Source organism: Lissotriton vulgaris, chromosome 6, assembly GCF_964263255.1.
Source record: "Lissotriton vulgaris chromosome 6, aLisVul1.2, whole genome shotgun sequence".
Lineage (NCBI taxonomy): Eukaryota > Metazoa > Chordata > Amphibia > Caudata > Salamandridae > Lissotriton > Lissotriton vulgaris.
The window spans coordinates 978,579,925-978,607,654 of NC_141694.1; the positions used below are offsets into that span (position 1 = coordinate 978,579,925).

Sequence of the window (27,730 nt, forward strand, 5' to 3'; positions counted from 1 at the left end):
TTCAAGGAAATTGCTGACTTTGCAGTTGAAATACACTATCTCACTTTAGAACAATGGTGTTACATTCTCACGGAAGGAAGCTTGTTTAACTTCTTCCCTGCACTCTGTATGTTGGACTCTGATACTTAAGATCGATTGTTGGTAAGGATAACATCTGTTTTTGTATCTCCATCCCACTTTCAAAAAGGCCCCAGTGCTTTGAGTCTTTCAGAGTCATTTTCCATTCCCCCTCCTGCTTGCCTTGCAGTCATGAATACAGATAGTAACCTACTGCATAGCTTCTGATATCTCATCCTCCTGTGTGGTCAGCTTCCACAAGGGCAATTGGACCTCAGGCGCTCTGACATCATAAAGCTCTAAAGCAAGATGTTGTCTGACATGAGGGCCAATCTGTTGCCTAGCAAGCTGACATCATAAAGCTAAAGCAAGATGATGTCTGACATGAGGGCCACTCTGTTGCCTAGCAAGCAGCAGGATACATTTCTCTTGGTAATGAAATGAGTAGCATGGTAGACAGGATGCCCAAATGAAAACTAAGATGCTAAGATTAAAGAAATGAGGAAATTTTTTGAGACTTCCAAATTTGTATGTAGGTAGGGTTGAGCATAAGAACCTTAACTTCACTATTGTTGAACTGGTAGAATTGCCTAAAATGATGATGGTGAGCAGGCTATTCATAGCTTTTATTATTCCCATTAACTGTACCATAACCCTTCCTTGCACAACTTATCAGCTGGCCTCATTGCTACTGGTGTTCCATATCCTTAAACAAATTAAGTGAGATGGGTACGCTGCCACTTGGCTGGGAAAAAGATCTTTCATCTTTCAATAAACTTTATTCGGTTTACATACTAGAAAACCATAAAAAGTTACAATTCATCTGTAAAAATGTACAAAGCACATAATACATAACTGGACGTACAATACAAATATTCCAATTTATATACAAAGATTACCGGAGTAAAAAGGACATCACATTGTTTCAATTTAAAAATGAATTCATAAAATGCAGCAGCCAAGTCTTTTAGGGTTCCAGACAATTTCTGTACCTTAGGGAACATTTCAGACAACCAACCACAAACGGAATACATTCAGGCTTTAATAATTGCAAAAAATAGAGGGCGGGGCGAACCTGTAAAAAATGTAACTTTTTAGGTCTCGCTGTCCAGCGAAAGACCTATTGCTCCCGGCTTGCCGGGAATATGAGGCAGGAGATGTGCACGCGAAAGCCCTCGGCGATTTCACCTCATGGGCGCGCACGCCCAGCCCTGCGCTGTGTACATCTCCTGTTGCACATTCCCGGCAAGTGACTAACACATACACACACACACAGCCACACTATGCATGCACACACATAGCCACACCACGCATTTATTTATTTATTTATTTATTTAAACTTATAAGGCGCACGGCTACCCGCAGTGGGTTTCCCGGCGCCAAGGGATAGACTGAAGAAGAATGAACTACCAGGCATCTGTAAATGAAGCTACTAGAGAAGACTGCTCAAAATTACTGCTGAAAGAGCCAAGTTTTTAGACCCTTGCGGAAGCGAAGAAGATCTGTCTCCAACTTCAGGGTCACAGGCAGAGCATTCCAGGATTTAGTGCCTAGATGAAAAAAGGAGCGGCCGCCCATCTTCACTAACCTAAATCTAGGAACAATAAAATCTCCTTTTCCTGAGGATCTCAGACTGCGACTGGGCTTATAAGCATGAATGAGATTCTGTAGGTACCTCGGGGCAGAGCCCTGTTTTATCTTAAAGATGTAACATAAGGCCTTGAATTTAATTCTACTCTTTATTCTCAGCCAGTGTAGATCGCGAAGGGCTTGAGAAGCAGATGTTCTCTGAGGAACATTGCGTAACAGCCGTGCGGCCGCATTTTGAACAACTTGAAGTTTATTCACTGTTGTTAAATCTGCAACAAGATAGAGGACATTCCCGTAGTCCAGGCGAGATATTACCAAAGCCTGGACCACCGTCCCCTCTTTTTAGAGGCAGGGAGCATCCACAAGATTTTTTGAAGCCATCTTAAGGTGGCAAAACAGATGGAAGCCACCCTGGCGGCCTGTTGCCGCATTGTGAGCTTTTCGTCAATGAGGAATCCGAGATTGCGAACCTGGTCAACGGGTTTAGGGGTAGGACCCATGCTCTCGGGCCAGTGTTGAGGACCCCATAGATCTTTACCCTTGCCCAGGATCACAACCTCGGTCTTGTCCCCATTTAACTTGAGTGGCAGAATGGATGCAGGAGAATTTCCTAGAGTCAGACCCTGCTTAAGAGCTGAGATGTTATTGCCTTCTCTGTTAGAAAGAGAGAAGATGATTTGTGTGTCATCGGCGTAAGAAAATAAATTCAAGCCGGCTTCCTCCACAATGGTGGCCAGGGGTCTGACATAGAAATTAAATAGTAGTGGACTGAGAATAGACCCCTGGGGAACGCCATACGCCGATACACATGTTTTCGAGGATGCTTTGGCTGAAAAAACCTGGAAGGTACGATCACTTAAAAAAGAAGCTATCCAAGCCAGAGCTGAGCCCCCAAATCCCAGAGATTGGAGAGATGTAAGAAGGATGGAATGGGACACGGTATCGAATGCTGCACTTAAGTCCAGAAGGATAAGTGCAGATGTATCGCCGCGATCGATACCGTGCCGTAAATTCTCAGCAACTCCCAAAAGTGTGGTCTTTGTGGAGTGGTGTGCTCTGAAGCCGGATTTGATGGATGCAAAAAGCCCGAACTCTCAACCAAGAGAGTCAACTGTGAATTAATGTGCCTTTCTAAGATTTTAGAAAAAATAGGCAACAACGAGATGGGCTTAAAGTTGGATAAATTGGAGACGTCCGCTTCAGTCTTTTTTAGCAGAGGGATAACCATCGCATGCTTCCACTTCTGTGGAACACAGGATTCTGTTAGCGACAATTTGAGGAGCTTCATCACCACACGACGAGGGTTCAAGTAAAGTTGTTTCAGAATTTTAGCTGGTAAAGGGTCACGGGGAGAACCGGATTTGATGCTCTCAAGACAGTGAGCAAAGGAAACATCATCAAAAAGCAGCCACTTAGTAAGTTTGATTGTCGAGGGGGACTGACTGTTTTGAACTGGCACAGGCGTAGGTGATAATTCTTCGCTCGAAGGTAGAAGACCCAATGAGTCATAGATACGTTCCACCTTAGTGATAAAAAACTCAGCGATAGAATTGCATTGTGCCTCATTCAGAACAGGAGGGGCAGTAGTAGAATCTGCACCTGTCAGTTTTCTTACTACAGAAAAAAGTGTGCGCGGACAATTCTGAGCGTGTATTATAGTATTGGCGATGTAAGTAGCTCTAGCTATTTTACATTGTTTATGGTAATCTCTAAGAGCCACCCTGTATGCCACCTTACAAGAGGGAGAGTAGGAGCGCCTCCTTGTCTCTCGAGTACCTTGCATTGAGATTTCATGGTTTTTAAATTCTCTGAAAACCATGCCGCAGGATGACGGTAGGGCAGAGAATGCATAGATGCGAGGGGAACAAATTTGTCCACAGCAGTAGTCAACCATTTGGAGACTGCCGCCTCCGACACCAAAAGGGATGAATTAACATTTGGTGAGGTGTCAGACAGATGCAAATTAAATTCAGTGATAGTGAGTTTGCCCCAACAGCATAGATTTTCTTCTGTATCAGCATCATCAGATGCTGTGATCTTTGTACACGAGAGAGAAAATTTAACAGCCATGTGATCCGACCATTCCAAAGGACGAGCGGCGGGTTCACAGTCATACGAAAGGTTCGAAAGGACAGGATCCAACAAATGCCCCGCGGAATGCGTAGATCCTGAGTTGAACAATAGAATATTAAGAACTTCTAAATCCGCTAAAAAGGTTTTGCTAATCGTGCATTGAGGGTCTTCCAAATGTAAATTCAGATCCCCCAAGATGGTGAAATTAGCGGCCTTAAGGATCAGTGGAGCAATAGTTTCAGCGAAGGATGTCGCCCATATATTGTAATTCCCAGGAGGACGATATATCAGTAGACCAGATAAGGTCATCTGAGCACTAATTGCTAGTTTGAATTGGGCGGCCTCACAGCCCTGAAGGGGAAAGGCTTCAAACTTACAACTGTAACTGGATTTAAAAATGATAGCAATACCACCTCCCTTGCCAGCATGCACACATACACAGGCAGGCAGGCACACACACACATGCAGGCACACACACACGCACGCAGGAAGGCAGGCACACACACACATACACATGCAGGCAGGCACACACACAGGCAGGCAGGCACACACGCAGGTAGGCAGGCACACACACACACACACACTGCATACACACACACACACACACACACACAAGACCCCCATTCTATGTACTCCCGGGTCATTGCTGGCCGTGCTCCAAGGTTCGCAGACACCGAAACTCCACTCTTGTGTACTCTCCTGACGTCACTGATTGCCGCCGGACCGACCAAGCGCCGTTTCACTCCGCCCTCGAGACCCTACACCCTATTGGTTAACTGAACACCACGTGATTCGTGCTTGTTTTAGTTAACTGAAAGTGTGCCCCAGAGGCAGGATTCTCAAGATAAAACTCTGATTGCTGTTGCTTGAAGTTCTAATACTCTGTTTATACGGGTATCTGTTGCCATGGAAATAAACCTCACATTGAAAACACAGGACTGCAGCTTCAAGTGTGCCTGAGTAAGGTTACTAGCCCCTGCAGCTTTAGATGAAGCAAAGTCCCATCAAAGAGCACCAATAGAAAAGACCTCCAAGTTTACTGAACTAGAGAAATAGTTCTCAGTTATTCGTTTCTGTAACTGCCGCAAACCCCAAGGCTCTTTGTTTCCAAGCTCATTCCTGTGCTATGGCACACTGTGGGAGTAGCAATCCACAGCTCGAGTTGGATGCAAGTCCGCTGTCTTCATAGTATTAAAACACCTCTTCGCCGAAGAGTTAACCCTTCGGCAGAAACCGCGCTACACTCCTTCAGCGGGCAAGAACAGATAGGACAGTAGCAGAACAAGTTTTAACCATCACAGGCAAATACAAATTAAACTTCAGTAGTGCAAGCTTGACTTCCTCGCAGAACAGCACAGCATAGTAGAAGTAAAGGGGGATTCTCTCTCTCACAGGAGGATGCAAGTGTGATCTTCTGTTGGACAGATTCAGCAGGCAGACTAGTACATGCTTTCATCGCTCGCAGAACGTGCTCAGTTAAGGCCCGAGTGACATGTAAGTCACAGACCAATGTCTGGACTGAGATGAATGCAGGTGGAGCACCTCATGCATATCTGTGCTGCACCCCATCTTGAACAAGTCCAGCACGTGTTGCGGGTGCTGCCCTGCGAGGGCCTCCAGTGAGTGTGTATAGTCGACATGGGTAAAGAGGGTAAACGGGCCTTCCCATTGCTCCCTTCGCTGACTCCGGTTTATGGGAGAACTCCCTCTCTCCATACATTCACATTGAATATTCATGGGATGTTTTAAGGTGTCATCTTTTTTTATTTGTTTTATTTAACTCCTTTTTTTTTTCCTTTGGTCGAGCCTGGGAAGCGCATGCCCTGCTTTGCGAGGTATGCTGTATTCAAGTATGTCCTTGAAGCTCCGCCCACTCTCCGTCCATATTTTTCAATGGCTTGTGTCATTGCCCTTCAGAAATGCTGGCTTCTGATTTGTTAATAGGCTTGTTAGTCCCTCCTTAGAACCACCTTGTCTTAATTTTTTGTAGTCTCCCATGAGGACTGGCTCTTTTACTTCTGTTGTTACACAGTGAGTCTTATTTAGTCTGTATGCACTATTTTCTTTAATGAGTTTCTCCTACTGCAGGCACAACATGCTTTTATGCAACACTCCAGCGCCAGGTGTGCTTTCATTTTCCAAGCAGCCCGGGACAATGGCGGCCACTTCTTAGCAAATGCAACAGGTCTCGCATACAAGAGTTTGAGCTGTTGACATTGTAAATGACAATGCCTTTTATTTATGTGTTAATTATCAAAATATAAATTAAATACATTGTAATTTAAAATGCCAAGTGCTCAAACCTTCGCAAATGCGAGAACTATTGCATTGCAAATGCTTGTTTAAAAGAGATTTTAAAAATAGCCTCCGAGGGGCTTCATAAAAATTACAGAAGGACACAAAGTGCAGCAGATCCTGAGGAGACATACTGTCGCAGCCACAGGGTGCTAACACTTGTCCTTTGTGACTCCCCTTTGGTACGGCTAATAAAAGATGGAAATAATCCAATCTAAACCTGAGCAATAGGAAACGCTCGTAAGCCGACAAAGGCCACGAGAGATATGGCTTCATATCTAGAGATGATTTAAGCATCAGGTGGTTACGGACACTAGTTTTCAACAGTTCCACTTCCTCTCTTTTAGCTTTTTTAAGCATAATAAAAAATTGTTTCACAAAAGCCACATCTGCCCTGGTAATACAGTCAGGTATTAAAAAAAGATCCGGACGCCCCAACTCTCTAAAGCACCCATTTAAATACTTTAACCACGGTATATCGATCGTGTCCTAATGTACATGCTACAGTTGTTAAGAGAGTGTTCACAAATGAGGTATGGGATTCAAAGAAGTATGGTAGGTTAAAAACACAAATTGAGATTTTCTAACGTGCTGTTGATTTTCACAGTAATGGCGACTCCATAGAATTGATCTTTTTACCCTTTATAAAAATCAAAATGTTTTGTACTGCTTATTGTAAATGTGCTAACAATGGACTTTTCCATCTGCAGATTATACTGAATGACCAGCAGTGGCAGTGTTTCACAACAGAATGTCTCTGTACTGTCGAGATTGAAGAAAAAAATGCAGTCTTTCTGCATACGGTACAAAAGGGGGTGGTGATGGACGGAGCATCAGAATCAATCAAACACTCACACCCAGTCAAAAGATCTGGGTTAAATCCATCACCGTTCTTTAGCCCACTCCGCCACCCCAGTTCAGACATGGATCTGGGTTTAATCAGAAACCAGTCCTCGGAAGCTTGTTTCCGGTCAAGGGAAGACATGGCTTGGCAGTTCGGGCTGGACTATTCCCATGGGGCACAGGGTCAGACTGATTTGCATATAGCCATGTCTGAACTGGGGTGGCAGAGTGGGCTTAAGAACGGTGATGAATTTAACCCAGATCTTTTGACTGGGTGTGAGTGTTTGATTGATTCAGATGCTCCGTCCATCACCACCCCCTTTTGCACCGCTTTTGGCCGCCATAAGTGTGGCAGGGTAGGCACAGGTGGGCGGTCTGCCTCCCAAATAATTTGGAACCATAGGGGGTTATGATCGGAATGTGTTCTTCCCAGGTACTCTGATTTGGCAAGGAGCGGGAGCAGTGACTGGGTGCCAATTATCCAGTCTAACCGGACATGCAGGTAGTGAACTGATGAGTAATAGGAGTATATTCTGTCTGCGGGATGCTGCTCGCACCATGTCCTATACCTCCCAGTGTGAGAGCCAGTCCCAGAACGCTTGCGCATTAGACGTCACTGCTTTAGCTCGGAGGGGAGGAAAAGATCGGTCTAGGCGAATGTCCAGCACCATATTGAAGTCCCTGCCAAGCTACCAGGGGAGAAGGATGAGTTGTCCCCGAGCACAAGCAGACAATTTTGAGTAATTTCTAAAAAGAAAAGATAAAACTAATCAAATTCTTTCTTTTTCAAAGTTCATTAAATCAGTTCTTTTTATTTTCTTTTTTCTTTTCTCTTCATGCATCAAATGATCTTCATCATGATATCAATCTTCATAATCCATAGAATTCATACAAAGTGTAGCCAATAGAACAAAAACCAAATGCTAACACGTGTTTCGTCACGGGACACAGTCACCCAATGACTTCTTCAGGGCATAAAGATATCGCTCTTCAAAAGCACGAGAGCCGATTCCAAAGGTCAAATATTTCTCATATAATAAAAACTCTATCTGTTTTCACAGCTCAAAGTTGTTTAAGCAGAATAATATAATCATTAGATCTGGGAGAGTACTCCCTACGACATCAGGTGGGTTCCAAATACGTAAGTCCCTGCCAAGGTACCAGGGGAGGCCAGCATATGAGTGAAGGACCTGGTTCAAGCTCGCCAGGAAGGAGGGCTGGTCCGTGTTCGGGGCGTAAAGGGATCCTAACAGGACTTCCTGACCATTCAGCCGCCCCCGCACTAGGGAGTACCTCCCCTCCTGGTCCACCTTGACGTCGTCAGAAATAAAGGGGACACCCGCCCTCACCCAGATCAGCATGCCCATAAATATGCCCCCTCCTGTGTCTGCAGAGCCTGTCGAGTTCTAACTGAGTCATGTGTGTCTCCTGGAGGAGGGCAATCCTCACCCCGTGTCGCTGCAGATGGGAGAAGACAGAATAGCGGCATGACTGTGTGTGCATACCACGGATGTTCCAGGTCATTATATTACTGTGTGTCATGTGAATGGACATATCGTGCCCGCATAGGGCCGGGGGAGCACCTCGAAGGGGGGCATACGGGCACCATCAGGGAAGGGGGTATCAATGTGCCGCAACTGAAACAGGAGAACAATAACAAACAGTGTAACTAAATGGGCGAGTCCCCAACAGGACATATGTCCAAACCTCAAGAAGATCCACCACTTAAAAAAGGTGTTAGTCCAGCACAGTGGCTGTCCGGGTGAGTGTGTTGCCAACAACCAAGCTGCATTACGCCCCTGTCTCAGACCTCCCAGGCATTCGAGAGGTGCATGGGGAAGTTTTGGAAGGTTAAACGCGCAGAGCCGGCGCGGACCACCGGTAGAGGAGCCCATGAATGTAGTGATTGCTCAGCGCTGTTCAACTGCGGGCCTACAAGGACACCTGCATACACTGAGCTGTACATCATCGCAAGGCAACGGAAACACACTTGGCAGAGAACACATTGCAGCAGCACGCACAACAATATCTCTAGAAGGATATAGAAGATAGAATACTTAGAGACAGGAGTTCCTGCATGGCTGCCATAGTCCATTGTCACACAATCTGGTCAGATGTTTGGGGTGTCACCACAGGCATTTTCATGTCTTCAGAAAGCACTGTAGATGGGGATGACGAGCCACTCATTTCCAGGTCACTGTGTGGCTGGGCGTCCGAGCGGGCAACATTGTTTACCGCTCCTAGGGTTGCAACCGCTTCAATAACTTCCTGTAGTTCCAGTCGCATCTTCGCCGGGCTGGGTGCGACCTGGCCAGGGCCGTGCCCTGGCAGGCCCCTTTTCTTCTGCGCCTCCTCGATCGCTGCTCCTGCCACCCACTCTCCTCCGGGCCTGCGGGTCTTGTGCCTTTCCATTGTACTGTCTCTTCAAGCCAGTCCCACGTGTCCGATGGGGCATCGAAGAAGCGGGCACCCTCCTTCGAGACCACTCGGAGGTGAGATGGAAACAGTAAAGAGTAGGTTAGCTCTAGTTCCCTCAGTTGTCTCTTCACGTCCACGTATGTGCTTCTCCTCCTCTGCACTGCTGCTGTGTAATCTGGAAAGTAAAGACAAAACCTCTCCTCGGTATACACTTATAATATGGGTAATACATCCACAATAATTTAAATCAACATTGCCCCAGACAAGAGAGTTATTTTAGCAAAAACATGTGCCTATTCATTATATTCTCTCAGGATTTATCATATACAAAGGTATCAAGCAATCTACATAATTCATATATACAATATACAAAGTTCTATACAACACTATGTACAAAAAGCCCCACACACACAATAGACAAACCAATTGCCATCAAACATTCTCCATACAGACCAATCAAGCAATCCTAAGCCACCATTCAATACAGAAAAACAATCCAAGAAAACAATCAAATCTATAACCACACAAAGCAAGACAAGGCGCTGACACGCATTTCGGAAAGGACCATGCGTCCACAGTTACTTCGTCAGGGCGCAAAATGATCTATTTCGCTTTTTCCTAGCAGAATCCAATTTGTATAATAGGCGTGTGATGCTTCTTCTTTCCAAAATTAATTCAATTAGTCCATCAATACATCATATTTATATACAACGGCCTTTATTTTGAAATGTCATAAAGATCTGTATGGGACAATGGAACAATAAAGGCAGGATTATAATAACAATACATAGGAAGCAATAGCTTAATCTATATGTTAAAAGGTTGCTGGAAAGGACCATCACCAATATCAAAAGAATAGAAAATGATTTAGGAGAATATCTGGCCATTGCAGACATAAAAAATCTAAGGGGTAAGGAAAAGGAATACCCTTGTAAAGATAATATGGATAAACCAAGCAACATATCCACATTGTATCAAGCGAGAAGGGAGATGTGCAAAAAATAGAGCAGTAAGCTCCAACCACCAAGTTTCCAAGTATATCGGGAAAAAGAATGATAAATGTTACATAAAAATGACTCACATTCTTTGAAACTCATAACCAAAGAAGGAGTATAAAGAGCATATACTGGAGTCGTCAACCATACACCCTCTTAAACTAGTCACACATTCCATGGAATTTCTAACATATCATAAAAGTTCTTGATATTTCCAGGATAAATAGCACGATGGTGTCAAATTCCAGGCTATATACAAGGCCTGGACAGCACGATATTCCCCACACAGATCTTGAAAGGAAAACGATGTCCAGACAAGTAGCAGACGTTACCCTGTGGATGCTGTCTGGATTAAACAACAAAAAAACATAGAAAGTTACAAGGTGGCCCTCCGATGTAGAAAGAGCATGAGGGACAATCAGAACAAGGGAGCTATTAATAGCATACCTCTTAATTAGATTTAGCTCATGGTACAGGTACCGAAAATGCACCTTAATGCGGTTACCAGCTCCTAAACTTATTCCTGCATACACAAATGGTGGAGACACTACTCCATACATTTTTTTTTTATAAAGGATAAAGATGAAAGAGGGCAATTACTCTCTTGCGCGCCCAAGTAGCACATAAAGTCCTGTTAGGCCAATAGCAGATAGAGTAGCGTCACTAGGGTATCACACAAGCGAAATCCAGGCCAATAGCACATAGAGTAGCGTCACTAGGGTATCGCACAAGCGAAATCCACAAGATGAATAAGTGGCATGCTCTGCATAAGATCTAAGCGGCGATAGCTAAGTCCTTACCTGAAGTAATTTTGAAGAATCTCCAAACTAACGCGGAAAACACTCGCGTGGTAGACAAATGCCCATACCTTTACTCGACTGAGCAGTCCGTTTAAATGCGCGCTGTTGTGCTTTCCAGATTACCGCAAATTTTGGCCCATCACTCGCCTGTTCCCCACTTTGAGATCGCCCAGCTTCCTGGTTTCACGAAGCACCACGTCCCGATCGCGGTAATTTATAAGTTTGAAGAGGAACGGACGAGGCTGGGGTCCAGGCCGGGGTGTCTGCGCTGGCACTCTGTGTGCTGTTTCTACCACAAAATGTGGGGACAGCGTCCCCCGGGGTAAGAGTTCCCGCAACCAGTTCTCAGCGTACTGCTCCAGGTCCTTCCCTTCTTCTCCCTCCGGAAGCCCGACTTTTTGTCGGCACTCAACTGGACTTTTTAAGGCACGCTGTCCTTGACCCATCCTGCACGGGCATAGTCATCTCGAGCTCACCTACAATTCTTTTTTCACTCTGCGAGTGCGTACAGAGTTTCAATCTCAGAGTTATGAAAACTTCCATTTTGTTCTAGGCCTCATAGGCCAGAAAAGGAACTATTATAGAAACCAACACAATCAAACGTTAAATATTGAATTATAACCCTTCTGTTTGTCTCCCCCTTACTAAGGTATCCCTGTTAGTTATTACCTAGCAAATAAAGCATATGCGTGATTTGCTCACCTGTCTCCATGTTTTTGCCACAAATAAACAGAAAGCACATTCATGCCGCTTTTGGTTAGTTTATAGCTGCTGCATTAATTTTGGACATCACAACATCACTTGGTTAATTGATTATAGTTGCAACACAAGCAAATTAGTTTCCCACATGTATTTATGTGTGCATTCTACTCTATGTTGATTATTTTTCAAAACCACACAATTAGTCAACGTTACTGTTATGAGAAAGTGACTTCATGAGGGGTATACAAAATTTTGTTCCACACCTCGCTCCATCACTAGCAATGTTCGATTCAAGGAAATTGCTGCCTTTGCGTATGTAATGCACTATCTCACTATAGAATAATAGTGTTACATTCTCACAGAAGGAAGCTCATTTAACGTCTTCCCCTACACACTCTATGTTGGACTCTGGCACTTAAGATGGATTGTTGGTAAGGATAACCTCTGTTTTTGTATCTCCATCCCACTTTCAAAAAGGCCCCATTGCGTTGAGTGGTTCAGAGTCCTTTACCATTCCCCCTCCTGCTTGCCTTGCAGTCATGAACACAGATCGTAACCTATTGCATAACATCTGATATCTCATCCACCTGTGTGGTCAGGTTCCACAAGGACAATTAGACCAGAGGTGCTATGACCTCATAAAGCTAAAGCAAGATGTTGTCTGACGTGAGGGCCACTCTGTTGCCTAGCAAGCAGCAGGATACATTTATCTTGGTAATGAAATGAGTAGCAGGGTAGACAGGATTCCCAACTGAAAACTAAGATAGTAAGAATAAAGAAATTTGGGAATTTTTTGAGATTTCTAAATTTGTATGAACGTAATTTTGAGCATAAGAGTCTCAACTTCACTATTGCTGAACTGGTAGGAATTGCCTAAAATGATGATGGTGAACATTCTATTCATAGCTTTTATTATTCCCATTAACTGTAGCATAACCCTTCCTCGCTCAAATTATCAGCTGGCTTAATTGCTACTGTTGTACCATATCCTAAAACACATCTAGTGAGATGGGTACGCTGCCACTTGGCTGGCAAAAAGATCTCTTTATCTATGTTATGTTATTTTATTTTTATATTGCGCAAATCACCGCTTCTAGAGAAAAGAGCAGGTCGCAAGCGTAGCTGCGAAGGCGGAGCTTATACAGTTGTCAATGTCTCTCTAAACAGGTAGGACTTTAAAAGCTTTCTAAAGGAGAGCAGAGCCGATTCCTTACGCAGGTTCTCCGGGAGGTCATTCCAGATCTGTGAAGGAGGACCGAGAACGCTCTGCCACCTTTAGTCTTAAGTTTGTAACTGGAAGAGGCTAGCCTGCAGGCCTCGGAAGAACGTAGAGCCCGGCCGGGAACGTACTTTTGCACTCGGTCTTTTATGTATTTAGCTGCATCCCCATAAATGGCCTTGTGGGCTATACAAAGGCTCTTAAAGTGCACGCACTGTTCATTGGGCATCCAGTGCAATTTATGTAGTAGAGGGGTGGCTTGTGTTCTCCTAGGGAGACTAAAAATGAGCCTGGCCGCATCGTTTTGTACAACTTGCAATGTCCTCAGGACCTTCTGGGGGACGCCCAGATAGAGGGCATTCCCGTAGTCCAGCTGAGAAATGACAGTGGCGTAAACAATTGATTGTAATGCAGAAGTAGAGAGGAGAGGAACAAGTCTCCGTAGTTGCCTAAGTAAGCCCGTGCAGATGCCTACCACTGAAGTAACCTGGCAGGACATAGACAGATCCGAGTCAAGTCAAGTCAAGTGTAACTTTATTCGGTTAGATTAAAACCATCAAAGTGCATGCAATCAATTCATAAATATATTTGTTATTATTCTTATTTCATAGTATTGCACAATTATATAAAACCCATCAGGTACGAAGTAGTCCTATCCAACACACTAAGTCCTAAGTTTATGAATACAAATAATAATAGTAGAATTCCAACAAAAAATCATAAATGAATTAATTTAAGACATAGTCCCATTTATGCAATCATCAGCCTGTTCCTGCACCTAATGGCACCTATAAAATAGCTGGCAACCCCAAAACACACCAAAGACAATGCCAACATTTGTAAATAGGCTAACGCTGGTCTAACGTTTTCAAAGTTTTAACCTTTTAGGAGGGGGATAATACATTTCCTGCGCAACGAGTCATAAAACTTACAGAAAAATACCATGTGAAGAAGATTTTGATCTGAGAAGTTGTCACAGGGGCAGGGTCTTAACGAACTTTCTTTAAAAAAAAACTTTCGGAAAGGCTAATAGCCAGGGGACCATGTTATGCTTAAATCTAACTGAGACAAACAGGTGATAGGACCTATTTATATATGTTAGATATGGTTGCATCTGACTATTTTTGCTCAGTGTGACAAAACTCCTCACTTTAGGTTTCACTAATTCCCTTTCCGCCCTACACAGCATGGATCTATTAAAAAAACTGCTGCTTCAAGTCTTTAATCGCCGGTTTGGCCATAGCTCTTGGATTAAAAAATAATTCAGGACAGCCAAGGATGGACATTTCAGACTTGATATAGCGAATCCAAGGTATATCTATACCCTTGTCTAGCGTAATGCAGACTTGTATAATCAGCTGATTTAGGTTAGGTGCGGTTGGGCCCAGATTCTTAGCCAGCACATTATGGGAGCAACCGCAATCTGGTCTGAGATATATCCAGCTCCAAGATACTCATGAATATTAAAAACTGGGGTAGAGACAGGAAGTGACAGTAGTTTACGAAAAAAAACAGTTTCTAACGCCTGGATATCGCTCGTCTCTAAACAACCCCATAAGTCACTCCCATAAGTCGCCATTGGAACGCACTTAGCATTATACATTTTTAAAAGAGCAGGGAGGGGTTTCGAGCCAATTCGTTTTGTGAATTCCATGATGGCTCCCGTGGCTCAGGCTAAGGTGTTCCTTTAGTGCGTACGCTGAGTAACCCAAGAGCGTTGGTCGTCAAAAAGGACCCCCAAATAAGGGAAGGCAGTCACCTTTGTTAGTTCCGAGTTCTTACAATAGAACTTAGCCTTCCTTGCTCTAAAAGAGCCGATGGACATAGAATGGGACTTCTTAAAATTCGTAACCAAATTTAGAGTGTCCATAAAATCAATAAAACAATTTAAAAGGATTTGAAGCCCTCTTGAGGTCCTTGCCAGCAGAACCACATTGTCTGCATAAAGCAGAGAAGGGATCAATATTGAACCAGCCCTTGGGATGTCTTTACAACTGGAAATTAAAGCGCCCCCTATATTGTTAATGTAGAGGGTGAACAACAGGGGGCCAAAATGCATCCCTGTCTCACCCCTCTTTTAACGGGCCATGGATCTGTGAGCCTACCATATTTGTTATAGCGCACAGAAGCTATGGTGTTCTCATGCATGGCCGCCAAGAACGAGACCAAAACTGCATCTAGACCCATTCCATGGAGCATCACCCATAACTTTGATAGATTTACAAGATCAAAGGCAGAGGACAAATCCATAAATGCCAGATGCAGGTCCCCCCGCTTAGCGACCATGTACTTTCCAATTATTAGGTGGAGATTGAGACATTGACCCACGGTGCCTTTGCCCTGCCGAAAACCATATTGGAGAACTGAGATTATATTATTTTGATCCAGCCAATCAATTAGTCGGGCAAAGACAACTTTCCCCATGATTTCGCCTGCGGAGTCCAATAGAGATATTGGCCTATAACGGGGTGGGTCATCTCTGGCTCCTTTTTTAAAAATCTGAATAACTGCTTTAGCCCAAGACAGGGGGAAGCCAACCTGGGCAGCTGCGTTAAAAACCTGGGTTAAGATTTTAGACCATAAAATAGGATCCGCTCTATAAAGGTCTGCTGGGACGCCGTCAGGGCACCCAGCGCTTTTCCACCTGCTGTTGACCTAATTGCCTCTATTACTTCGTCTTCAGTAAAATACAAAGGGAACGAGACAGACCCACTGTCCACTATCCATCCTTGGGAGCCTTGCCTAACGTAGGTATAAACACTCCCAAAATGTTGTACCCATTTTTCTGGAGCGATGTGACAGTCAGAGACAAGATTGGAAGATTCGTCAAAGATAGGGATGTTCACCACGGTCCAGAACCTGGAGCTGTTTGATAAGACACTAGCTTGGCTAAGCACCTCCCAGACCATCTCTCTTAGTTCTTTCTTCCTGCTCCCTACAACAATTTTGTATGCCCTCCTTGTCTCCTAAATCCTGTCTGTATCTCTTGGTTTCCCCTTGAGCACATCCATGAGAGCTTTATGAGCTCTTGTGCAGTTAACATCAAACAGTTTTTTACTTTTTAATGGCCTAGTTTTATAGGGAATTGTCAGGTTGGCTGACACTTGTTTGGTAATAGGGTCAAAAGCATCCAGGACAATTACGGGGTCAGCCTCCTGGTCTGCACTGATGCCGAACTCCTCTGAGCAAACACCGGTTAAGGTTTCAGTGAAGCTATCTGGGGTGATTGAATCCCATCTTAGCTGGCGTGCTTGATCTATTGGCACTATGTCACCATTACTTGTGTGAGCCAGGAGGCTAACTTTACCCATAGCATGGATGCTGAGGTTCAGTGGGTTGTGATCACTTAGGCAATTGTCCATTACCTCAAATATGCCTAAAAGGTCCCTCATAGAACCGGAGACTAGAATATAGTCAATAGTGCTATGATGGCCATGGCCAATATATGTGGGTATTGGAGTTGAGGAATACCCCTGAGTTGGGCAGATCAAATTATGGTCAGATAAAAGACTCTCTAGGAAAATTCCCGAGGCGGAATGTTCAAAGTGCGTTATCCCTTGTGGGGAATATTCCTCATCTAATTTTAAAAGACAATCAATTGGACAGACATGAATATTAAAATCACCTAGTACTAGTGTGTGCTAATGCGTGTTAGCTGTGGACTCGTAATCAATCAAACATGTGGAGAGAGACCTTAGATGCTCTAGGTCATTATCCCTCATGAAAGACTTATACAAATTAATCACTAACAGAGTTGGTAGATTCTTGGCTGTTAGTTCAACTGCTAAAATATTTGAAGAATATGAATCCATGAACTTGACTTTATATGTTAATTTCAAGTTAACTAAGAGCAAGAGCCCCCCACTGGCTCGCCCCATACTGGACGGTATAGCGTGTTTACAAAATGTTGAAAAACCATCCAACAAATAAGAATCTTGCGCATCCCACGTTTCCTGAAGGGCTACTATATCTGCACCAGCAAGAAATTGCTCCCAATTGCTGTCTCCCCTTTTGGACGTAAGACCGGCTATGTTCCAAGATAAGATTTTTAAAGTATCCTCCCTGGAGGCACAACCTGTCACGCTGGAATTAGGATCTGAATGTAAATTGGGGCCAGATGTTCCCACCGGGGGGCCGTGGGTGGAATGCTAGGCGCAACAGAAAGGGGGTGAACCTCTACCACTGCCCTATCATTTGGAACATTCACCCGAGCTATATTAATGACATTCAGTCAGTCTTGATTATCAAGCCCGGATAGCACCTCAAACCTATTTATATTCGGTGTAAAGCGGGGTATCTCATTTAAAATGTAAATTGATACTTGTATAGCGCACTACTCTCCCGCAAGGGTCTCAAGGTGCTTGTACGAATATCGCTGTGGAACCCATCCTGGCTTTCCCTGTGAGGCGTCCACTCCTGGGCACCCCTAAGGTGGAGGCCAGGCATCCTTAGCATTGTGGGGGCCGTTGTGGAGATTAAGCAAGCTATTGCTCAGAGTTGCAGAGTGGGACTCCATGATTGGAATAGGCACCGAGGCGAGAATTATCAGGTCCGTGCAATTTTGAGCCCAAGAACCACAGAGGCAGGTAATTGAACCCTGGTCCTGGGCTAGACCTCTGCATCAGGGTCTGCCGCTCTAATCATTGAGCCACACTTCTCCATTTAGGTTTCTCTTCGGGGGTTTATAAAAATAGCCCAATGGCAGTGCCCAAATAGAGGTAGAAGATAGTGGGCAATGATCCTCGGCCTGCCCAAATAGAGGTAGAAGATAGTGGGCAATGATCCTCTGCCTTTAGAATCATTTGAGCAACCAATGGAGTCCGAAAATTGACAACCACACAGTCCCCCACTATGGTCTTAGGAGACTGACCCACCCACGCTACTCTACGAACCATAATATTATCATTGAACATAGCTGCTCTAAACCCTTTGTGTCTAGTCAGCCAATCGGCTGTTTTATTCCTCAGCTGTCCCCAGGATTTATGTTGGTCGGATCTTAGCACAGGAACACCGGCCAAGACCGCGACCAGAGGACAATGCGCCAGAGGGAGATCTAAAATATCCCAAGCAGGCTTAGTGGGCACATGGGGTAACGATCTAAGGCCATCCCTATGTGGTGTTTGTACAGCCCTGGCTTCACTATGGGTGGGCTCCTGGGGGAGCAGAGTTTTGCAACCTAATTGCACCCCTTTTAACCCACTCATCCCTTGGAGCTTGTTCTCAATTGAGAAGGTTGTCCCGCAGTGCCAGATAGACGCTGCTTGACCTGCGTGTGGTCAGTACGCACATGAGAAACCGACTTCTCCGTCACTTCGTGGGCCCGTTCCCTGATTCGTCCCCCAGGCCTTAGTATAGAGGATGCTTCTGGGCTCCCCCCTCTCTACATGACAATTATTGGTCCTGACTAATCTTGATTCACAATCAGGTAAGTGCCTTGTGTCCGGAGAAATCATTTTTCCTCAATTGCCTCAATCTATTCAAGAAAGGCGCTAGAAGCCCCGTAATCAGAGACTCCATATGCTTCCAGTAATCTAAGTTGCTTTCTTGTTCCCCTGCCATTAAATTATCCACATTATGAGTGACGGGGACACCATTCGCAGGTCTCAAAGTCAACATTCCGCTAGCCCCCAAAGATTGAGATTTAGGTTTGATTTCAGCACTAGCTCTGGGCCTCAAGGCAGTCCCACCCCTTGCACGCTTAGCAGACGGTTTTCCGGTTCCCCCCTCTTGGGTTCGATCTATCCCTGGATTAGAAGCACCACCCGTGGCTTCATTATCACGAGTCGATCTTTTAGATCTGGTGACTCTATCACCTCTATCTACCCTTGGTGATTTTGATGGGGGTGGTTGCTGGGTGGTCAAAGCAACAAGGGAAACTGACACAGAAACCTGGGATGGCCCCAACGAGGCCCTCTGGTTGGTTACACCAGGGGAAAGAACTATAACCAGGTCACTAGAATCCCTCTGGGTTGGTGTTTCTGCTGCACCCACGTCAGGGCTCAATTCAGTGCGACAGGGCCAGCCAAGCCAGCGTCGGCGGGATCTGAACTGGAACAAATTATGGGTTGAGGAGCTGCCACTGGTAATTTTGCTTTAATGATGGCCCCCAAAGATGATCTTTTTTGCCCCTTAAGCAGCCCCAGGGAGAGTTTTCTTTCTGTTAAGAGTATCTCATGCTGCAAAACAGATTCTGCCCTATTTAAAAAGGCATCTAGAGTGCCTACCACTCCACCCCCAACCCTCTGCCCAGTTATTTTGCATTTGGTGGCCATTGAACATATAATCAAAGTCCACAAGAAAGAGAATAAAGTCAAATAAATGTCACTGACCAAGTCCTTTACAGTGCGCACAGTACTGATAATCGGGGAGGTTGGCCCAGCCTACTCCGGGCTACGACGGGCGCGGACGGGCCTGCCCTTGGCCCGGGCTGCGCCCAGGCACGTCCTGCATTGCGGGAGGCTGAAAACTGTTTTAAGCGCCTCCTGTCGCTTCCAAATGACGTGTGTGGGCTGCGCCACTAGGGCTTCTGGAAGTGGGAGTCCTCTAGACCCGCGTCTACAGGCTGGCGGTGCGGTACAGATCGGCAGACCAGACGGAATGCCCCCGGAGCAAATGGCAGGTGAATCCGTGCAGCATGAAGTGCGGCGAAGGTAGGCAAATGAGTCAATTTTCCGGCCCAGGCTTTTTACTACTGGCACTGGGATTGGAACCACACCCAACTCCGGAGGCCAAAAAATATCACAACAAAGGCTACTTTGGCTGGAACCACAAGCACCTTGGTTTTATCCAGGTTGACTTTCAATGAATTGGCTGCCATCCAGTTAACAGTAAACCTGAGTAGATTTTTCACTGATTCTTGAACCTGGCCGGTGTTAAGTCGGACCAGGAGTATGGTGTCATCAGTGTAATTAAATACCTGGCAGTCTCTGCTTGTGAGAGCCTCCACCAAGGGCTGCAAATAGATATTAAAAAGCAGTGGAGACAATGCAGAACCCTGGGGGACTCCACAGGTCAGGAAGCCCAAGTTCGACAACTGCTCACCTATTTGAACTCTCTGAGGGCGATCAGTCAGGAAGGATCTCAACCATTGAAGTGCTTGCCCCTTTATGCCCAGATTCGACAAATGGTTCAGCAGAATGTTATGGCTGACCGTGTCGAATGCTGCTGACAGATCTAATAAAATCAGAGCACTCTGATGTTTATCGGCCCTAACTCCAAGCTCGACCAGGACGGACACCATCACCAGCTCTGTGCTATGGTGTGTCCTAAAGCCCGCCTGTCTAGAGTGGAGCAGATGGTGGTCATCTAAGTGTTTTGCGAGTGTTTTCAAGACGTGTTGTTCCAATCTTTTTGATAGAAATGGGAGCTGTGAAATGGGCTTGTAGTTTTCTAAGGCTGTTGTGTCAGCCCCTGTTTTTTTCAATAGAGGGGTGACCCTTGCTTCCTTCAAGTTGGTTGGTACGTAGCCCAGATCTAAATACTCATTGAGTAATCACAGGGCCTGCCTTTCCAGACCCAGCAGAGCCATTTGGAAAATCCCCGGAGGACAGGGGTCCATTTGAGAGCCTGATATAATCTGTTTTGCTACTGTAGCCAGGGTGGCAGAATCAACCCTTGGGAAACTAGCCAACTGGCTGCTAAGGCAAGGAGGGCTAGTCTGATCCAGAGACCTGGAGTCAATGGGGTTTGTGGTTATTTCTGAGACAATGTCCAAAGCCTTTTGGAGAAAGAAATCCTGGAATCTATTGCAGGTAGGGAGAGCGATTGTGGGCATATTTTCCCCTTTTTGGCTCAGTTCCTTCAGAATGGCAAAGATCTCTTTTGTTTATTTCCTGCCAAAGTAATCCCTGCCTCGTAAAATGCCGCCTTCTTACCTAGGATAGCTGATTTATACGTAGCAAGGAGGGCTTTATAGGTTTTTAATTCTGTTGGTTCATAATTAAGTCTCCATCTCCTCTCAGCTTGAAGGAGAAGTTGCTATTTTACCCTTAGTATCTCATCAAACCATGGGGCCGCTTTCCCTTTGTCTCTAAACCTTTCTTTCCGTTCAGGTGCTAGTGAATCAATGGCCTGTTGTAACCGGGAGAATAGGGCTGCACTTTTTTGGTCTAGGTTGTCCTCACTCACCACAGGGACAGGAATTGAGTGGAGCCGAGTAACTAAAGAATCTGCATCAACATTTTTCTACAATCTGACCTTCCTCCACAACGGTGGAGGTCGCAAGAGTGGGCTGTCACTAGGGACCCAACATCTTAACAGTGAGTGATCCGACCAGGCACAGGGACTGATATTGGTTATCTGTGCCCGCGTTTGTGAAGACCAGATAAGGTCTAAAATATTACCTTTAATGTGGGTAGGGCTATTCACCAGTTGCAACATATCCATGGAGCTCATAATCGACTCAAATAGAGCTTCCACAGGTTCTCTTTGCGTCTTGTCCCAATGATAGTTAAAATCCTGCACTACTATGAGGTGTTCATATCTGGAACATAGATCAATTATAAGCTCCAGAAAACCATCATTGAAATCACGGGTGGATCTAGGGGGCCGATATACTACCATCAGTATCAGGCAGGAGGATTTCAAGGACATTTTTATCCCCAAAACATCCGCACTGTCACAATTTTCCACAAGTATTTTAGGGACCATGAGGCTCTTTTTAAACATGACCGCTACTCCCCCACCCCTGGAATACCCTTGCTTATTGTGCCATACCGCATCAAAATCCATTGGCAGGGCTGCCACAATATGTGGGGTAGAAGTATCCCCCAACCAGTTTTCAGCGAGTGCCAGAATATCAATGTTTCCCTCTTGTAGTAGGGTAAACACTCCGAGATGATGTTTCTGCAAGGGGCGAGTATTAAGCACCGCTACCTCCAGTCCAATACCCATAGGGACTCTAGTCTGACCCGGAGCCCTCCAGGGCCCATCCACCTCAGTATGGCCTTTAGTAGGGATTCAGCTCGCAACCTTGCTTGCACACTTTCCTCTAGCACATAGCCATCCGCCCTGAGTGCCCATAAAGTCTCTGTCGCGTAGGTCAGTACCCGGGCAGGGGAACTGGCCTCTGGTCCCGGACGGGTGTGGACGGGTGCAGACGGGCTTGCCTTTGGCACGCTGCCGCCACACCTTTGCGCGTCGGCCCCATCTGCTGTTTTTATGGCAGCAGCGGCAGAAACAAGACCGCTACCCAAGATGGCGGCGTGGCCTGTGCGACCGGAAGTAGCAGCGCAACCGTCACCCTACACTCCCTCCACACAAACAGCACTTCGAGCTGCGGAGGACTGGGGAGAAGTGACTGGGATGCGGCGGAAGAGGTAAGGTAGACCAACACGATATGGGCAGAAGAAAAGTTTAAAACACGCAGTAGGTGTATTTCAGACAGCTTCTAGAATTCCCACAGTATGCGCCTCAAATCTGATCAGAAAATAGAAACATTCAAAGTACCATCTGTGAAGAGCTCCGCGTTAGCTGCTCTTCTCTATGTCCTACTGTACATGCTACAGTTCTTTAGAGAGTGTTAGCAAATGAGGCATGGGATTCAGAGAAGTATGGGAGGTTAAAAACACAAATTGAGATTTGATTTTCTAACGTGCTGTTGATTTTCACAATAATACAGACTCCATAGAATTGATCTGTTTACCCTTTATAAAAATCAAGATTTTTTGCAATGTTTATAGTAAATATGCAAACAGTGGACTTTTCCATCTGCTGATGATACTGAATAACCTGCAGTGGCAGTGTTTCACAACAGAATTTCTCTGCATTGCCGAGACTGAAGAAAAAAAAAAGAAGGCAGTCTTCCGGCATACAGCATCATTTGACCTATTTGTATGGTAAGTAAATCTCACAATCATTCCTTTAGGCAATAAAAAGACTTTCACAGCATCCGAATGTCCTCACCACCTTCTAGTGGGGGCCCGTGCTTGAATATATTTTGTGTCAAGATGGAAGTAATATGGATCACATTGTGTTTTATTTATTATTCAAGAGTTTTATATAGCGCTGGCTAGACTCGGAGGTATCAAAGCGCTTTACATGAGGTTCCACAAAAATTACAATTACAAGATTACATCAGTTCCAATTTACATCAGTTGCTAGACAAACAATTGCAAGAGACATAGAATACGAGATAATTGAAGTGTAGAGGGGAAGGGGGGAAGGGTAAAGGGATAGGAGGGAGAATACGGCAGAGAGACGAAAGGAAAGTCTGTCCAAAGTCCGGCTGGGTAGGTGACGGTCGAGGGGAAGTCCCAAAACTCATCTCCTCTATAGCTATCATTGGCCAAATAGCTCGGTCTCAATGGGAAAAACAATTAAAGGAACATGAAGGGTAAAATAAATGGAGCGTAGAAGGGAGGGGGCATGGAAGGAGAGAAAGGTGGGTTAGTGGAAGAGACAACAGGGAGAGACGAAATGAAGTCTGTCTAACGGCCGACTGGGTAGGTGACGACCAAGGAGGTAGTCCACTGTCCATCACCCCTATAGCTAAACCAGGTAGCTCCTTTGGGCATTCAACAAAATAGTTCAGTCTCAATACGTTGGGAGAGGAGAGAAGGAGAGACATAAATAGAGGGAGGATGCAGGAAGAGACGACAGGAGAGACGAAAGGAAGTTTGGCTGAAGACTGGCCCAACCTAATAGTACTACACATAACCCAACAAACATGTGATAGTAGACAAAATGTAACACCAAACACTGACCGCCCCAGAGATTCACATGGGGTACATAGAGATCGCACATCTAGCGATCCCACATATAATCCAGTACACTGACATTGCTGTGTGTTTCTAGGTAACTTCTTTGGGAAAAGATGTATATCCTCAACCCATACACAAAGTTATTTGAAAAAATCCCATTTCTTCAAGAAAATTTTTTTATAGAGAGATGGAGGAGACTGAAGACTTATTAAAGACTCCAGCACATTTGCATACATGGGAGATTACTGGAAAGCCCCTCACAATGGCTACCTGGGCCCCTTATATTCATGGGCTCTTGTCCTGTATAAGAATGTCAAAAGGCAAAGTCCCTGGCCCTAAAATGGATTGAAAAATCGGGACTATAACGGGTCCTAATGAACTCGCTGCTGTAAAGGAAAATGGAGAATCCAATTTTCCAAACCGGGACCTCAACTAAGTCTAATACGAGCACTCCGCGACTCACCTGTCCGTCGGTGCCATCGCTTCTGAACCGAGCGGAAGTGGAGGTGGAAGAGATCGTGCTCCTCCTCCTTAAGTAGCTCCTGTTAATAGGGTGAAGGAGTTTATCATAGAGTAAAACAACACTCACAGCAGGTCGCGTTAGGGAAGCCGCTACTCTTTCGCGCATGCGTGGAGAATGTTGACCACGCATGCGCACTCGCTTGCACGCGCATGCGCGAAGGACGTCAACCATGCATGCGCAGCGACCAGGTCTCGCCAAAGAGCGAAAATACATGATCCTGGCTAGTATCTTAGAGAGCGACACTACTCATGTTGGACAAACAAAGCCCATAAAGAATGTGTATAACGCTAGGTTAACTGAGATAGGTCAGGATCCCCATTATGCCCCCCTACGGGAGACAATGCTTCCATAACATAGGACCGGTGAATTTCATCAGGCAGGGCTCTCGAATGTGGATCAACCATAACAGATGGAGTGAAGAACATTACTCCATTATTTCAATAGAGTGTGATTATCTTAAATTCGGAATCTACTATCCTGGGTAAAGAATTGCATTGACAGGGATCTCGAGGTGTATAGTATGTGCTGGAACATACTATAAGAGTATCTCCCTGGCTAGCTACTTGTACAGAGGAAAACGGACGGTGTATGAGACAGACTCAAGACTCTTAGTTAGATTGAAGGGCATATATGTCATCTTAGGTCACTGTATAATAACACAGTGACAAGATCCCATGAGGCATAATTGTTGTTTCCCAGTAATGAGACAGGATGTGGTTATCCTTGAGTGTCAGTGAGGGTGAACAGGAAGGCTACACACACAATTAAGTTGGGTGAGCTATGTGGTGCAAACTGAACTGCGTTTGCATCCTAACAACGACCCGCAACTAGAAAGCTGCACTAAATATTGAAAAAACAAAACAGGTGTGTGGAGGGTCGGGGGGAATATTTAATGACCTTTCTGCTCGCTCCCCTAAGCAAGATACAAAACATCCAAAGAAGCAGACCAGGTCTGAAAACGGTGTGTAACTGTAATAGTGACCGTGAGGCACTGGTGGTGAGTGTATGAGACCAAGGGCTGTAAAGAGGTTGTCAAGAACATGGTTTAGGGTGTCACAATAAGACCATGTTCTTGACAACCTCTCACGCATTGACACTATATGGTCAAACGTGGGATGGTAAGATAAGTATTTCCCACGTGACGTAAACTCCACCACATGGGTGGTCTGATGGGAATTACCTTAGCCTTTTGTGACCAACAGTCTCTATGCATTTATTATCTATCTTTACAGCCCTTGGTCTCATACACTCACCACCAGTGCCTCAAGGTCACTATTACAGTTACACACCGTTTTCAGACCTGGTCTGCTCCTTTCAATATTGAAGCCTCACAGCAGCCACAACCAACCCCGCGCCGCCGCTCACCTCGATTCCACATCTGCTCCGCTCATTCAGGTGCCTGCAGCAAGCCATCCAAGGGGGTGTCTGCAACAGCTGACCCTGTCCCCAGGGCCGATCGCTCCTCGCACCGCGCGGCTCCCTGTTAGTGCGCCTGGTCTCCCCCGCTGCCACTGCGAGTTCGCCGCTGCCCTTGCTCTTGAGGTTTTTATTTCGACTGCATCTTAGTAATTCCTGTGCCTGCATCTGTATTTTGTGCCCTGTTGTAGCCTCTGTTTTTTTCCTGCTTTTCGCCGCCCTTGGGACCGTCTTCCCTGCTATTTATACCCACCCCCCTTCCCGCTCCCTGCCACTGCTCCCCTGCGGCCCGCCCCTCTTCTCTTCTGTACCCTTCCCATTCGCCACCCCGCTCCCGCCTCCCAGCTGCTCCTCCCTCCTACTTCGCCATTTATGGCGGAGTCCACACGAACGCGCAGCGGTCACGCTTAGCGGGCGTGCCGATGGGGCGCGTAAGGCCCGCCAAAGGCAAGCCTGTCTACGCCTGGACCACGCCCAGCACCAGAACCCCTGGACCTCACCGGACCCAGACCAACCGACTGAGATACGACACCGCCACCCTCAACGCACTCCACACCGGACGCCCGCCCGCCTGCTATCAAGCCACCCCCAGACGCACCCAGGGACTCTTCACCTGTCAAGCCTACAAATTCACCTGCCTCCAAACCCGCTCCACACCTTCCAAACCAGGCAGCAACATCGACCACCTCAAATGCATCCTCCTCAACACCCGCTCCGTCCACAAGCATGCCATCGAACTCTGGGACCTCCTAGACATAACAGCCCCAGACGACGCCTTCCTCATGGAAACCTGGATGAACGCCTCCTCAGCCCCCGACATCGCCTTAGCCGTCCCGGATGGCTACAAAATCAATCGGAAGGACCGCACCAACAAAGCAGGAGGAGGGATCGCCAGCATCCACAGGGACACCATCTGCATCACAACCAATACCGAAGACACCACCCCCACCGTCAAACTCCTACACTTCCAGATCCTCACTGACCCTCAGACCACCCTCAGAGGAACACTCGTCTACAGATCCCCGGGCCCACGCACATAATTCAGCGAAACCATAGCCGACCTCATCAGCCCTCACGCCCTAGCCTCCCCAGAATACATCCTCCTGGGAGACCTGAACTTCCACCTAGAAAACAACAACGACTACGCCACCGCTACCCTACTCGACAACCTCGCCAGCCTCGGACTCAAGCAACTAGTGGACTCCCCCACTAACCTCGCCGGCCACACCCTCGACGCCATTTTCTCAGCCAGTAACAACATCACCTTCAACCACGCCACAGGACTACACTGGACCGACCACAGCTGCGTACACTTTACATTCAAGAGGACAACATCCCACCAGCACATGCTTCAGATCCCCCGTAGATGCTGGAGCAAAATCACTGTGGACCAGCTCACCGCGTCACTGAGCCAGAACCCACCCGCCGACACCAACATACCCGACACCAACACCGCTGCGCTCAACCTCACATACTGGATCACCAACTGCGTCGAGGACCTCGCCCCACTAAAGAACACCCACAGCAAACCACCTCCAAAAAAACGTCATGGTACACAGATGCCATCAAAACCACAAAGAAATCCTGCCGTAATCTCAAAGACCTGGCGCAAAGAACGGACTACGGAAAACCTGACTGCCCTCAAAACCGTCACCCAAGAATACCATCAGCAGATCTGGAACACCAAGAGGACCTCACTCAAGGAAGGACTTGACAACAACACCCGCAACAGCAAGGAACTCTTCAGCATCGTCAAAGTGTTCTCCAACCCCGCCGCCAGCAACAACGACATCACCCCTACGCAAGACCTCTGCAACTCGCTCGCAACATTCTTCCACCGCAAGATTGCGGACATACACGACAGCTTCGGACCCCAACCTCCACCCCCGGACAGCAACCACCGCCACCACCATCAACTCATGGACTCCCATCAACAGCGAAGACACCATCCACGTCATGAACACCATCCACTCCGGCTCCCCCTCCGACCCATGCCCTCATCACATCTTCAACAAGGCCAACACCATCCTCGCACCCCACCTATGGAACATCATCAACAGCTCCTTTACGTCAGCAACCTTCCCTGAGAGCTGGAAGCA

The 27,730-nt window shown here is 46.2% G+C and overlaps 1 protein-coding gene across 1 annotated transcript in view; it reads left to right on the plus strand.

The window, feature by feature from the left end:
• Positions 1-27,730, plus strand: part of LOC147708272 (uncharacterized) — a 413,470-nt gene that overhangs the window by 200,357 nt on the left and 185,383 nt on the right. The gene's annotated exons all lie outside the window — the stretch shown is intronic.